This window comes from Hermetia illucens, chromosome 6 (assembly GCF_905115235.1).
Source record: "Hermetia illucens chromosome 6, iHerIll2.2.curated.20191125, whole genome shotgun sequence".
Classification (NCBI taxonomy): domain Eukaryota; kingdom Metazoa; phylum Arthropoda; class Insecta; order Diptera; family Stratiomyidae; genus Hermetia; species Hermetia illucens.
Window position 1 is genome coordinate 21,171,132 of NC_051854.1, and position 16,974 is coordinate 21,188,105.

Here is a 16,974-nt window from a genome sequence, read left to right on the forward strand (position 1 = left end):
AAGGATACCAACGGTAGTCGGCATGAAAGTATGCTAAGGAGGCAAACCGGAAACAGCGAGATTAAGGATAAACTCTATTCAAGTTCTTTTTCTTTTCAGAGGTTCATTGACAAGGGATTCTATTCACCATTCCAGCTACTCAGAAAGACATGTATTCAAGGTACTGGCATATTGTCCATATGCTCTCACCGCTACTATAATATATTCCGAATGAAAGTTTTTCAATCCCGCACACCAAAACACTTTCCAATCATTGCCAATATATAATACTTCGCAAAAACTTTTCCAGAACATGACAATGTTTACACAAAACCACCCGAAGCGAAGTATGATAAACTCCCATTTTTGTTTACCAGCTCACCACTCTCGTGCAAGTCGCGCCCTCTTGAACACACTCACATCTCAACCCAAAAAAAAACCTCCAACATGACACCCGCGCGTGTAAATTATATTTAATCTTTGCTCTCCAGCCAAACTTTCATCAAAAAAGTAATTTACACGTTGGACGCAAAATAAAAAATTCAAGATAGAAATGCCAACAAAAGTGAGACGTTTTTAAAGAAGCAGAAAAAAAATAAATAAATATCTTAAAATATTTGGCGTGCGCGGCCTATGACGTCAATGAGAATAATGCCAGCGATAAGGCGCAAACCACACGTGTTTCCAACTAATCTTTTCAATATGTCATTTTTAACGAGCTGGCGATGATGGCCGCATGTCTATGTAACTGCTCTTCAGCATGGAATCCTCCCATTATTTTTACATATTTCTTTCGTTTTTTAGTAGATTATTGTTGAACCATTTGTTTCATGTGTCGCGACGATGATGTTTGGGTGCGCCTGAACGCTTCAAATTCATTCGAATAGATTCACAATCTGACAAAAATAGATTTTGCAATGCGTAGATGATTTCAAAGTTTAGATGAATTTCTAGGAATTGGATGCGTATATGGTGCCTTGATTACTCATTTATTCTTCATATTAAACCAATAATCTCATGGAACATTCCCGAAACAACTTTTGGTTCCATTATATGCACCTATAAAGTGCCCTCTCTCCTTGACCTGTCCAACACATCTCCTTTTACTCGAGCCTTAAAACTCACAATGCATCTGCTCTTTCTAATTTTACAAAAGTTCCATCCCCAAATTAACACAAAATTCAAACGAAAATAAGCTTCTACAGCGACGCTATCAAAACATGTGGACGTGACCAAGGGCAACATCATCCATTGTTTTGCAAGAACGCTGCTTTTTTTGCGATTTAGTTTGGGAGAAACCAACATCAGGTGATGCTGAGTGAATCAGATCCATCAAAAAGCGACTAAAATATCTATCAGAAGGCGGTTGTTTATTGTTCATAAAGCTGCCAAAACCACACGTGCGAATTGCTATCCAAGTTTGAGTGTTTTAAAAAAAGATACAGAATGGGATGATTATATGGAAGATGAATATAATTGTTGGATCCGAAAGGCTCCCTTCTATAGAAAAAACTGGTAGTGTTTGTTGAACTGTTTCCGGACCCCACGTTGGGCGCCATTCCAAAGAACTTGAATGTTTATCAGAACTTGAAGCGAATCTTCTTGGTTACGCCAATCAACCAGATTCATTACAAGTGTCCCCCAACGTAGGACCCTAAAACCCAATTTTTGAAAATAGGCTATTCTGGCTTCAAAATGCTGATAAAAACGACACCACCCACTCTCTTAAACTTCAAGGTTGATATACAAATGTTCTAACTTTCCGAAGACGTTCGTTGTTATTGTTTTCACATAGACCTGATCATGTTGGATATTATTAAATGCATTGCTAATGCTTGTTTCAAGCTAAGGAGAAATATTGTGTATGCAAATGCAAAAACTGGAGTATGGTGGGATGCTCTTGGGTAGATGCAAATTCGATCAAGGACAGTCGAGCAGGTGCTTTGCTGAAAGCGTTTAAGTTTGGAGTGGCAACAAGCGCATGGATTTTCGAAACAATCATTGGCTGCGATTCTGATTGTCACAACCGTCAAAAACGGCTCCCGATGACCGCCCAATTTGTGCCCTTCCGTGCTTGTATCAGATAGTATTTTTGAAAAATGCCTATTGCAAGAAATTATCTAAAATCTAGTAATTCAGCTACGTAATGAATAAGCACCAGGTGATAGTGGGTTGATTTAACTCATCCCATAGAAATTCTGAATAGAGCCTGTGATATGATATCCTCTTCTAATGATTATATCGGGCTTTCTCTCCTGGCTGATCAGATCAGCACTATCGCCAACAGCTGATGTCCTTACAGATAAAACGGAAAACATTATTTGGAGAAGCTCTATCCGCTGGTGTTCATCTCAGCATACTGCACCGAAAATAGGAAGAATAGGAATTGGAGCACTTTATTTCATCAATGATGTTATGTCCGGTTTGTAGACTGTATTAATCTACATACCGACCCTAGCAATTTTCCGTCATTATTTTAACGAAATAGTTGGGAAAGGTGAGCAGATTTGCAACGGTTGAATCGTAAAAACACGGCTACTCTACCTGCTGCACTGGATTATTTGCCTAAATTTCATGACCTAAAAGTGACATTACTTTGCGTGACCGGGATTTTGTGCCACTCCACCCACCCACCACCTCAACCCTTCACAAGGAAACCAGTGCGATCAAAGTTGCATACATTTATGAGAACAATGATAAATGTGGATATTTGGGAAGGGGAGAGATACGTAATATGGACCCCATTAGTATCTATTGCACTTTTCGGGTATTTTTTTCCTTATACATACATAAGTTTGGTCAAGACCATGGCTGAAGAGGTATCGTTTCTGCATGAATTAGGAAATGAAAAATAAGGAGAAAAACAAAAACGCGGACAATTTATTTGATGCTGATCATACTGCACTTAAAGAGTTCTAACTGGAAAAATCAGACATCCCGTTGCTTACAGACAAGTCATTGTCTATTTTTTGTGGGTATGACGTGGTAGATGATTAAATTATCATATCATTCTGTTGCCTGTCTTCCAATCCTCAGATGACCTACCTATTCGCCACAATCTCAATGAAACGCTGTCTTCAGCTCAAGCATTCCAGTTCATTGTCAAACCCGTCGAATTATGTCCTGCGAATTGGATAACTATGACAAGTTTATGGTTGAGAATACCAAGTAAACCATAGAATATTTTAGTGTTAGTGGACAACATTTGTGCTTGACTCCTCCCTAAATAGTCGCACTAATCGAAGGGTATCCCAATCCCTCTCCAATCTTCTACCAGTTGCACCATCTATTCATCGATTTTCAAGCCGCCTATGATAGCACTAAAAACTGCACACGGCCATGAGACAATTCAATATCCCGACGAAATTGATAAAACTGTCTAGGCTGACCCTGACCAATGTGCGAGGCCAGATAAAGGCAGCAGGATCACTCTCAAGACCAGTCGACATCAACAACGGTCTACGACAAGGGGATTCCCTATCATGCGTCCTCTTTAACCTGGCCCTCGAGAAAGTGATCCGTGATGCTGAGGTAAATGCAAGAGCTATGATCCTCTTTAAGTCCACCCAACTACTGGCCTATGCTGACGATATCGACATCATGGGAAGAACCACCCGAGACGTACAAACTGCCTTCATCCAAATCGAGCAGTCGGCTATCGGCGCGAGATCTTGGGCTGCACATCAATAAAGGCAAGACAAAACATATGGTGGCAACGTCATCCAGCCCGGAAAGTCTATAAGGGCAATATCTGTGGTAGAAAAAGGAGACGAGGCAGACTCTGCCTGAGATGTAGCGATGGTGTAAATCAGGACGCCAGGACAGCTTTTAGAGATATCGAATTAGTAGACCTCGGCGCAAAACCGAGATGTTTTGACATGTTAAGACAGGCCTAGACCGGATACCGGTTGTTGCACCGTTGATGATGATGATTCTCCAATATTATAACCTGAGCATGTCAAAGCAGGGTGAGACCTCCAAAGGCTGCGCGTTGTAAACCTCGGAGGCAAGAGACGTATCAATAGGCAGAGGTGATACTCCCGATGCTCTTTATTTTCAGGTTCTAGTGCAGACACAAGCAAAGATTTAATTCCTCTAAATTTTTCGACCTGATTAACAGTAATGCGTGTAAACGCCTGTCGACGGAATACTTCACTGAAGTTCTAGACCTTCACGATTAATTTTGCCCAATTTTTAGGCTTTTTGGATAACTAGGTCTACTCCGGGCATTCAGGATGGTCTTTGATCATTACCAAATCCACAAGTCATTACAAATATTACTTCTTTTTTAGTTATAATTCAATTTAGACATGGTTTGAGAGAATGTAACAGCTTTCAATGCTGTCTGACTGTCCAAGAGAATATGGATATAGCTCGTTTCTATTTCTTTGGTAGATTCTTTCTCAAGCATGCATGTAGATGCGTATCAGCCAAAACAGCATGAAAGATGTTACATGTAACGAAAAGAAACAATATCGGTGGGAAAAGGCAAGCTGGCAGACTCCTTTTTCTTTCGGGATGCTACCTCGATGCACCACCCCTCACCACTCAAGACGGGTGCACTTCTTCGGAATCTTAACGAACTTCTCCACCTAACACTCCCTAGAGAGATCTCCGATTCCCAGGATTTGCGTAAAAGTGTAAGCAACAGTTTCGCAAAATTTCCGCAGACTGCGAGGAACAGTTCTCCAGAGAACAATCAAGGACGCAGCCAAAAACGCAAAATGGAAAAAAACGCCTCCACGGAAAATTCGCGAAAGACTACCAGAGCCTACGGCTAAAGACGGTAACTCCAATCAAGGTTCCACTTGGACTAAGGTGGAAAAGAAGAAAAAGCTGCAGAAGAGAAGCAGGCCTGATGCGCTAATAATAACAAAAACAAGTGAGCTTACATACGCTGATATTCTGCGCAAGGTCAAAACAGACACCTCGTTAATGGAGCTAGGTGAAAGTGTGAACCGCATAAGGCGACCACAGAAGGGCGACCTATTGCTGGAATTCAAATCAGGCGAAAACAAGTCAGAAGACTTGCAGAAAAAAATCGAGTCGTCACTGGGTGAGGCAGCAGAAGTGAAGCTCAGTCAAAAAATGTGGTCATTGAGTGCAAAGACTTGGACGAGATCACAACGAAGGACGAAATTTGTCAAGCGCTACGATCCCAGTTGGGAATACAGTCGGTCCAGGAGCGAGATATTCTACGGCTGAGAAAGGCATATGGCGGCACACAAACTGCGTCCATAAGCCTAACACTTGAAGCGGCCAAAAGGGCTATCACAGCCAGTAAAGTTCGGATTGGCTGGGTCGTCTGCCGACTACGAGAGCAGATAACTCTGAAAAGATGCTTCAGGTGTTTGGAATTTGGGCACGTGGCGAAGAAATGTACTAACGTTCACGATAGGTCCGACCTGTGTCGTAAATGCGGAAATAAAGGCCACATTGCAAAAGCCTGCGAAGAAAAACCCAATTGTCTGTTCTGCAGGCAAATAAACGACATTGACAGCGCCCATATCACAGGCAGCAGCACATGTCCGGTGTATAGGAAGGCGCAAATGAGGTTCCTACAGCTAAACCTGAACCATTGCCAAGCGGCTCAGGACCTGCTCTCCCAGACGATATTCGAAAACAAAATCGACGTTGCTATTATCTGCGAGCAGTACAAAAACCTAGACAGTGGAGTATGGGTCGCGGATAAGAGCGGAAAGGCAGCAATATGGACATGCGGAAATCGGGCCATAGAAGGAACCACCAAGATCCTCGAGAATGGCTTCACTAGAGCAAAAATAGGCGGAATATCTATTTACAGCTGTTATGCAGCTCCAAGCCTTACGACAGAGGAGTTCCATTCTTTGGTGGAGAGGTTAGCAACAGACGCACAAAACCATAGTCCTAAGATAGTGGCTGGAGATTTCAACGCATGGGCTGAAGAATGGGGCAGCCGAGAAACGAACGCAAGAGGACGAATATTACTCGAAGCTCTTTCTCGTCTGAATCTTGTAGTGGCTAACACTGGATGCGTGAACACTTTCCGTAAGAGAGAAATGGGGTCCGTGATAGATGTCACTTTTGTTAGCGATGTTTTAGCTAAGGATCTGCAGTGGTATGTCAGTGACGAATATACACATAGCGACCACCAGGCCATCATTTTTGAAATCAGACATAGAAAACGAATGAAACGGTCTCGGACGAGAGCTGAAAGGTGGGCAGCTAATAGGTTTGACGAGGAGATTTTCGGAGAGGTTTTGCAGCAAAATACAGTGCTTGAAGGAAGCGCAGAAAATAAAGCTCTGCAGATTGGCGAGAAGTTGCGACGAGCATGTGACGCATCCATGCCAAGGTATGTTGTATCACAGAAGCGAGTTCCGAACTTTTGGTGGAATTCTGAAATCGGAGAATGCCGCAAGGCCTGCCTCAAGGCCAGAAGGCGCAGTCAGCGAAATAGAAACCGATCTGGATACGAGCAATTACATGAAGAATAATAAAAACGCTCGGAAGAAACTACATGTGGCCATCATGAAAAGTAAATGCGAACACTTTAAGCGACTGTGTAATGAAGCTGACACGAACCCCTGGGGTGGCGCTTATAAAACCGTAATATCGAAAGTTAAAGGCAAACGCTCCCCACCGATCTCTTCCCCTACTCTGCTTAATGAAATAGTAAGCTCTTTTCCCACAGAATGTGAGTACCGCTAACCTTCCCACTGTCGAGATAGACACCGCGGAAGTTCCCACGGTAAGCGAAAAGGAGGTCCTCGAAGCTGTGGATAAAATTGTTGGAAATAAATCACCTGGCTTGGATAGCATCCCCAATAAAGCTCTGAAGGCAGCAGTAAAAATAGCTCCAAATATGTTTGCCGAGGCGTTCACCACATGCCTTAAAGAAGGAGTATTTCCTACACAGTGGAAGAAGCAGAAATTAATTCTAGTCCCCAAGCCAAACAAACCTTTGGGTGAAGCTTCGTCCTACAGGCCGATATGCCTTCTAAATAATACTGGCAAACTATTCGAACGAGTAATCTATAACAGATTAATTCGAATTGCCGAAAAGGATGGCGGTCTCTCCGAAAATCAGTTCGGTTTTCGAAAGGGGAGGTCTACAACGGATGCACTTGTCCTAGTAGCTAACACAGCTAAGACCGCACTTGACGAGGGCAAATGTTGTGCAGTGATTACACTTGATGTGAAGAATGCCTTCAATTCCGCTAGATGGAGCAAGATACTTGAGTCCCTAATTAACTTAGGCGTGGCGAAGTACCTGGTGCGTATTGTTGCCGACTTCCCAATCGATAGGACTCTGTGCTGGGAATCAGATGAAGGAATGAAATCCTACCAAACGACATGCGGAGTTCCGCAAGGGTCTGTCCTAGGGCCACTCTTGTGGATTATTATGTGTAACGGAGTACTGACCCTAACCCTTCCTACTGGTGTGGCCTCCATTGGTTTCGCGGACGATATTTGTGTGACGGTTGTTGCACGCCTTCTCGAGGAAGCCGAGCTCTATGCAAATGAAGCAGTCTATGAGATTAAATCCTGGTTAGAGAATGCTGGTCTACAGCTCGCAGAGCATAAGACGGAAGTAGTACTTATTACCAAGCGAAGAAAGTGCACTTCCATGAAGATCAAAGTTGGAACGCAAACAATTTATTCCAAGCCTGCACTTAAGTACTTAGGTGTAATGATTGACCAGAGGTTGAATTTCAGATTGCATATGGAGGGTGCAGCAACCAAGGCATATAACATCGGAGCGCTGGTTGCGAGAATGCTACCAAATATAGGTGGCCCAAGGCCGAGCCGTCGACTCCTTATTTCAAGGGTGGTCAGTTCGATCCTACTGTATGCAGCCCCAGTATGGGCAGATGCACTGGAAAATATAATAAATAAAAAATAGATTGGAGCTGCGTATCGCATAAGTGTACTCCGAACATGTTGCGCTTACAGAACAATTTCTAATGAAGCAGCTTGCGTGATAGCAGGAATGATCCCGATTGAGATTCTGGCGAAAGAAATACAACGACTTTACGATCGAACGTACCTCACCGGAGAATCTCCTGCCCGTCGGCGACAGTTCGCACGAGCTGAAACTGTCGCGGAATGGCAAGAGAAGTGGGACGAGTCAGAAAAAGGCCGTTGGACTCACAAAATCATATGGGATATCCGGAAATGGATCGAGCGAGCTCACGGCGAAGTAGGTTTCGACCTAACTCAATTCTTGAGCGGACACGGAGGCTATCGAGCATATCTGTACCGATTTGGGCGCGATGATTCGCCATATTGCCCACAGTGTGCAAACATTCCAGAGGACGCAGAACACGTCTTTTTTCACTGCCCCAGATTCGAAACCCAAAAGGCTACATTAGAAGCTACAACCGGGGAGCACTTTACACCCGAAAATATCATGGAGCTTATGGTGAAAGCCAAGGGAATATGGACCGAAGTTGAAAAAGTGATTACAGCCATCGGAAAGAAGCTTAGGCAGAAGGAAGTCATCCGAAAGAATGAACGCGAGAGGAACACGAATGTTGACATGAGCGCAGAATAAATTCTGATCCAGCCCCGCGACGTAATACCAAATGGGAGTCCCGCGGGGAGAGTGGAAGGAGAAGGAGGTGGTTTTAGTGGGTAAGAGTCCCACATAACCGTGTGGCAGGAGCCTGCGGTAGCTTTTGAAGCTTTCCACCTTCCATCGGGAAAAAAAAAAAAAAAAGAAAAGACAGACAGACAGACAGACAGTAAACCGATTTTAATAAGGTTTTGTGTTTACACAAAACCTTAAAAAAGAACTGATGGGAAAAAAATAATTCGTTTTGGCAGTTGCCAAAATTTCAACAACATAGTAGTGCATACGTAAATATGAAACCCGTCATAAAAATATTGAGAAACCAGCATTATTCGCAACTTGGCAAAGGAGTTGAGATGTTGGGAAATAATAATGGGTTTTTTTCTGGTCTACTCTGACGACAATTTCTCTTTCATCATTCAACTCTTTTTCAATTCATTCTCTGAATGACAAATCTTATTACCCAGAGCAACTATAATTCATACTTCCAACTGGTTTCAATCTACGTAAATCGAGAGGCCCTCTATCCAGCTGTCATGAAGTGATGCAAGAGGCTTCAATAACGCATTGCGTGTATCTATTTAATTTAATAATAAAGCGAATGCTTTTTTAATTTCTCTAAATGTATTTCTATTCATGATAAATATAAGATTTGCTCCACACGCGTAACATAGTATACTATTACTTCACAATTAAATAAATCTATAGACTTTGACGTCTACGCTAATGTCGTACGATCATTATCACTTTCATCACTAAACGGGTTTCTTTCATAGAAAAAAAGATACATTTTGCATATGAACATTCTTTCAATCAAAGAAACTAATTCTACATAGTTTCTTGGACGTCCAAATGAAATATGGGAGATTAATAGCTTCTTTGGCGAACGTCAAGCAAAATCCCCTCATAATTTTCGATAAGTTGTAAAATGCGCTACTCCGCTTTAGATAACGTAAACTCGGTATCACAGAAACGCGTGTTAATTCAGACAAGATAATAAATTGCTAAAAGTTTTTAGAAATAGTTTGGCACTTGTGCGTGGTTTGAAGCATATGGATTTGTGGGAACATGAAAATAGATACATCGTTTTTTTTTTGCTGCGTGTAGATAGACACGCGCATGTTGAACGCGAAATACTATATTTTTTTTGCAATACTATTCGTGTGAAATTAGGACCCATTTAGACACACTACTGGGAAAAGATAAAAATATCATCTGCGTGTGCTACCAATAAGTAACGGTCAATCATCAAATCATCCGATTGATTACAAAGAACTTCTTAAAGTTTATTTAATTAATTTTTTTCCGTATTTGACGTAATCATATTAGGCCATTCGCGTAGCTCGTAGCGCTTAAGTTGCGTCTTTGAAACTATCGCTGAGCCGAATCTAGTTTACATTATGGATTAATGTAAACAACATGTGGAGTGGAGTTTTCGAAATAGTAAGCATGTGCGACTTTTCAAGCGGATATTTGCGAAAACATGCTATTATCTGGCATGAATCAATTAGCATGCAATTCAGATAATGCAGACAAATATACACATGAATAGATTATTTTTATATTTTTGAGTTGAATGGTAACATAAATCAGCGAATTCAGTTCAAAAATAATGTGTTATTTTAGGGTGTGAACATATGCAATTGCTGATCCAGAAATTCGACTGCAGCATTCAGATACGTATGGATTGCAAATGCGGAATATAAATAAAATCGTTCTCAGCCGATAAAGGGTCTAGAAGAGAGGGAAACTTTCTTTACTGTTCTCCAAAGAAAAAAGTAGCTTGGATAACATTTTCATTTATTGCCTTCATTGGTAACCAATTAGATTCAAATGTTTTCACTTATTCCCAGACAGATCTACTTTAAAACCAAAGGCAAAAACCGTCCTTTTACTCCAGCATATTACGATTGTCCGCTAACCTAACGAATTGTAAATGAATGAAAATCCATCTACTTGTCTAAATCACTTTCCTCCCCCACAAAATGGCGTTGTGGTGATTCCCTTTGCCCTAAAATACTGGCTACTCCCTATCTGAATTCAAAATTATTGAATTTTTTCAAAGTTTTATTTTAAAATTATTTCCAAAAGGAATCTTTCCCCTTTAACTACAATTATACTTATTTACTTTTTATTGTTTTTGCTATGTATTGCCAGCCCTAGGACCAATTAGATGGACGGCAAACAAGTTGAAGAAGACTACTTTGACAGATTTGCCTGGGATCGCCAAAGCAGAAAGTTAGAAGTGAAAAGCCACGGAAGTTGCTTATTCGCGAAAATCATATTTTCATTGAAATTAAGGCTTTGGAGTATTTCTAGTGGCCGAAAGACTGGTTTAATTATCCTTCAAGACTTCAGGAAAAAAGTTTTTGCGTAAAGGCCACAAAATGGATTGTAAAGGGGACATGGGACATGGGGGTGGGGCATCTTTATTTTATGTTTTCCAATTTCATAAGCAATTTAAGGAAAAAATATACCCAAGAAATGGAACACTTGTTTACATTGCACTCCATGTTTTGAATGTTGCCCCTTGAGTCGACTTCGGTTTCTAAATAAAATATTTCAGTATTTCAGCAGAAATAAGACTTCGTGCTCGACAAGATTTGATGAGGACAACCCTTTTGGCAATCAAGGATTCTCGTGATTTCAGTGCAATAAATTTTTGTAAATATTTTTGAATTTTGAAATCATTTTTTGTTTCATTCCTAGCATATCAAACCTTATACACCTCGATGCTCATCCTGCCGAGACAAAGAGGGAAATCTGATTTACACCAAGTGGTTCATCAACTTGTGCTCAAGGTATGGGACAGCGAATCAATGCCTGACGATTGGCAACGAGGCATTATCTGTCATACATAAAAAGGGAGATATCACACAGTGCAGCAATTATAGAGGTATCACGTTGCTGAGTACCATCTATAAGATACTCTCCACTATCTTACTAGGCCGGATAGCCCCATACGCCCAGAACATCATTGGCCCATACCAAAGAGGCTTCACTCCAGGCAAATCAGCAACAGATCAGATTTTCTCTCTGCGGCAAGCGATGGAAAAACTGTTGGAATATGGACAACAGTTGCACCATCTGTTCATCGACTTTAAAGCCGCCTATGATAGCCTAGCCAGGGTAAAACTATACACGGCCATGAGAGAATTCGGTATCCCGACGAAATTAATAAGACTAACTAGGCTGACCCTGACCAATGTGCGATGCCAGATAAAAGCAGCAGGATCACTCTCAAGACCATTCGACATCAACAACGGTCTACGACAAGGGGATGCGCTATCATGCGTCCTCTTTAACCTGGCCCTCGAGAAAGTGATCCGTGATGCTGAGTTAAATGCAAGAGCTACGATCCTCTTCAAGTCCACCCCACTACTGGCCTATGCTGACGATATCGACATCATGGGAAGAACCACCCGAGACCTACAAACTGCCTTCATCCAGATCAAGCAGGCGGCGCGAGATCTTGGGCTGCACATCAATGAAGGCAAGACAAAATATATGGTGGCAACGTCAGCACCGAAGACGAATCAACCAACAACATCAAACCGCACTGGTCAAACACAAACACGAAGAAGAATAAGGATAGGAGAATACAACTTTGAGACCGTTGACAATTTCTCCTATCTAAGGTCGAAAATCACAGCCGATAACAACTACGATGATGAAATCCGCGCACGGTTGTTGTCAGCCAACAGAGCCTATTTCAGCTTACAAAGACTGTTCCGCTCGAAACGTCTCACCATAGGGTCAAAGCTCTTACTGTACAAGACTATGATCTTGCCAGTCCTCATGTATTCCTCGGAAACTTGGGTTCTTAGCAAGAAAAATTGCGAACTCTTGGCCGCGTTCGAGAGAAGAATCCTCCGAAGAATGTTTGGCCCCCTACATGAGGATGGACGATTCCGTAGCCTACACAATGACGAAATCTATGAGCGATACCATGACTGTCCGGTTGTGGATAAAATCCGGCTCAATAGGTTACGGTGGGCGGGTCACTTAATCCGTATGGATGAGGATGATCTCGCCCGGAAAGTCTATAAGGGCAATATCTATGGTAGAAAAAGAAGACGAGGCAGACCCTGCCTAAGATGGAGCGATGGCGTAGGTCAGGACGCCAGACGGCTGTTAGGGATATCGAATTGGTGGACCTCGGCGCAAAACCGGGATGTCTGGAGTTCCTTATTAAGGCAGGCCTAGACCGGATACCGGTTGTTGCGCCGTTGATGATGATAATGATAGCATATCAAACCGCGAATGTGATCTCAAAATACCTCAGATTTAGCCTTTATTGGCGATTTTCCACATAAGATGGTAAGGAAAATAGGTGGACGGCACAATTAAGAGGGAAAAAACAGTATTGAAATTTTGGTATTTTGAGGTAGAAGATTCCACTCTTCACTCTTCACTTTCGAAGAGAAGACGAAGGATATGACGGAGGATTAATTTATGAGTCACGAGAAAAGGCGGATGTTTGGAGGATCAAGTGGACCATTGAAAGGAGTAAAAGCAATGCGAAAGAGTCATTTGAAGTGAAGTAAATACTAAGCCAAGTACCTTTAAAAAAATCATACCAGAAGAAAAAGGAGCGAATTCGTGCAGATTTGGTTCGTAATACATAATAATATAGTCCCTTTATAACCACTAATTACCGCTTAACAATCGGTTGTCTCCTATTTTCACAAATAGAGCCGGGAAAAAGCTAACGACCCCGTCATTGCCGGCCCTTGAAGCGAGTGTTTGCTTTCTGCACGTAACTAATTTTAGCGCTGGAAGAGCAAAAGTGACTCCCCTCTAATGTTCTTCGAAAATTTGTAGCAGAACGTAACCCATCTCTTTTTCCTATTCAGATGGGTTAAGTGGCCTCAGAGGAGATGAGACTCACGACTTTGGCATTACGATGGCGGTATGATGTTTGCCTCTCGGAAAAATTGATAGAAATAACGAGGTAGACGTCGAGAGGCCTCAAAATAAGTTGGTTCCAGCATGACGGTTGGTTGGCTCTTAATGTCAACGCCAAACACAAGATTTGATAAGCACCCTACGAAGGACGAAAGGCTCTAATCATTGCGGTCTGATGTAAATAACTCGCCTCATACTCGGAAAATCGTTCCAAAAACCATCATGGCTGATAAGGCCCGAAGGTCCCCCTTTAAAGTCTGTTCAAAACCAAGAAGGACTATCGCCAACAGCCTGGCCGAGAAACGTGCCAGTTACACATGTAAACATTCAACCATATCGTAGAAGTCGGGAAATCAATGTAATCTCCTATTTTTTTCATCTCATAAAGGCCGTATTGATTTCCAATACGATAGAAAATGTTTTATATTATAAGGTCCTCTCCTGGCGCAAATGCTTCAAATTTAAGACACACGGTTTTTGGCAAAAGCTTACAAGGGAGCGCTATATGAAATAATCTGATACAAAGGCGTACCTTTTCCATAGATTTCGTCCTTAGAGGAATTAGGTTGAAATAAAAATATATGAAAAAATGAAAACTGAAAGTTTCTTCCGCCTGTGCTTTTGAGAATTGTTTTTTCTTGCATTTATCTGAATGATGATCCTTTTCGTGAACTTTCAGCGCGCGGTTTTCTTCCTTATAAGAAACATGAAGCTGATTGTCTAAGACCGGAACAGAGAATCCTACTTGTGCTGAACATTACTGCCGGTACCCTGAGATGGCGGCTAGGAAGACGGGGAAGTAACCCTGCCGGCCAAACCATAACCAAGTGGGCGACAAGAACTTCCATGTGGTAGAAACCTTTTACTCAGCATGTTTTGCTAGCCAAGGCCTAATAATGGCGATCGGACTCGATTTTGCATGGGAACTCATCTAAAGTGGCTCTAGGTTATGAAGCAACAGGGGTATACTAGTACTATGAGAACCGGGACAGCCCCTAAATTCACATGTGCTACAATAGCTAATGCTCTAACCACTTGAGCCATTCGGACACGAAATAGAAAGATCTTCTTATATTATCGGAGGAGCTTATTGGTGTTGCACATTAAGTTAGAAGTGGGGCTATGAAGCACAGGACAGTCCCTGCCTGTCTCTAATGTGGCTCTCTAACTTTGCGTGTGAAACTTATCGAACCCAGCACATCCCAAATGACCGAAATTTCGTGCAAAAACATGGAATGATGAGACGTGGACCTACGAGTTTGACATCGAGACAAGTCAACAATCGTCTGATTGGCGATTTGAAGACCAGCCGAAATCGAAAAAGCAGAATACGACGATAGAGGTAAAGGCACCCTCCCCTTTTTGGCGACCTACCCGGGATACATGGACGGGTAGGTGAAATGCTACACGCGTGCTTCTAATAGATGTTATTTTGAAAGCGAATTTCCATGAGAATTAAGTCGTTTTTTGTTTGGTTTATAAATGGTCATGGTTTTATATACATCATCTTTTCATCATAGAAAATAAGGACTGGGTGACTGTGCATAGTGTTCCCTTCCAATTGGGGCGACTACAGACTGCGGTAGATGCTGCCACCAAATGACCACTGATCTCAACCCTCATAAATAAACGTGCATCACAAGACGCACTACACCATCAGAGGAAACAATGATAGCCAAGATCGATAGGCTGGTCCAGGATCGAACACAAAGCCAATTTCTCGGATAAGCCATTACTACAAGTGGCGAACAATGAAGCACAATTCACCATCTCCACTTGACAATAGCCTAAGTAGACCTAGTGAAAGTCATCTACCCGCACACCGTTAAATTTTCGAAACAATACCAGTAAAGCACCTCTTATTACAAATTAAACCTTAGTTTAGTTAGAGCAATTTACCAATTTATGGCAACATACGCAGTTAATTCCACATTTCCTCGTTACAACCATATAGCAGGACGAAAATCTAGAAGCTTATCTAGAACGGATTTATTATAGTCCATCAGAAATGTATCAATGAACTGATTCGATCTTTGGATACAAAGAGAAACAGGGTCAGATCAAAATTCATTTAAGAGAAGCGAATAAGTCGTTATGATCAGTGTTTCGACCGCCTGCAAAAAGACTTGCTCTTGCACCGACTTGCTTCAACATTCCTTGGGTAATATTGTTCATTATCTCATTCCCATAGAACAATAAGTAATAACTAAGGTTTTTTTCCAAGTAGAATGATAATCAAAGCAGAAGGGGCAACCGTTGTGTAAAAATATAACCGACCTCTGTTGTTCAGGATTGCATCATGGAGTAAGTGTAGCATTAGAATTTTGTAATGAATTTAAAAGAAAATCACAAATGAGTTCAGGGAGTACCAATCAACTGTCAAATTGCTACAGCAGGTATGAATCTCCTGGGGGTTTACCGTGAGTACCTGCCGTGTAAGGTTAATTCCATGGTCCTCTTCGGAGACGGATTGAATTGGAGATCACAATCAGAGCCCGCCATGGCTGACGCAGCGGTACTGGTTTATACTGAATGAAGGCTCAACATTCATCCCAGTGGATGTGAGACCTATCTAACATCTCTGCTGCAAGTAAGGGGTATAGCGCCCGAGTTATACAGCGCAACTCCACGCTTGAGCTCATAAGGACCTTTGCCCGGGATATGGACACAATCACCATGAAACTCCCGCAAGCGGGCCAAACCCAAATAGCTGGGCCAAGAGCACATCCTCCAGGGGTTCCTCTAAAACATATGTTCTCAGAGGTCATTATCCCGGTTCTCGTGGTGGCAGATAACTTCCGGTAGGGCTTTGTGGCAAAAGCCACTTCAGATGAGACCATACACCATACCAAGAAAGAGACTAAAATGCTTGCATCAACTACATCAATTCTTGGCAGCAGTAATTCGAATCAAATACTTCACCAATCTGTGGTATTGCATGATAAATCATATCCTTCCAATTCCAGAAAATACAGCCTTTCCTGCCATGAAAGTTTCAACATGCGTTTCAGCATAATACCGTATTTGCACAATATTTTGCCGCATTCGATTCATTTTTGGTCTCCCGTTCACAAATAGCTGCATTTCAGACCGATTTCTTCCCTTAATTCGTCAGGTATCCAAGCATGAAGCTTCTTTTTGCAACCGGCTTGTTCCAAATGGCTTAAAACTGGTTTATGGACGATCTAAAGTCTCTTAGTGATACCGTAACTGCTAACATCCTCCAAAAGATATTACTGATCATATGGCATACCAATTCTACCAAGTTAAAGAACAAATTATGGGGATGCGAGCACTTTCATGAATCAGATACGTAGACTCTCCATCCACAGCCAACCAACGTAGAAGGAATGTGTTTTCCAGAAAAAGAAGGTATTCAAAAAAGAGTAATAACTTCTTTTATCTCTTTTTTGAAAACAGATGATAACAATTACAAAGGGGGTCGGTCAAATTAGGCTGCAGAGAAAATGAAAGTACATATATATATATTAGAATTAGATCCGAAGTTTCGTTTACAGCCAGCGTTTACAACC

The 16,974-nt window shown here is 41.9% G+C and overlaps 1 protein-coding gene across 1 annotated transcript in view; it reads right to left on the reverse strand.

Moving 5' to 3' along the window:
• Positions 1-16,974, reverse strand: part of LOC119659509 — a 99,502-nt gene that overhangs the window by 30,570 nt on the left and 51,958 nt on the right. The window lies entirely within an intron of this gene.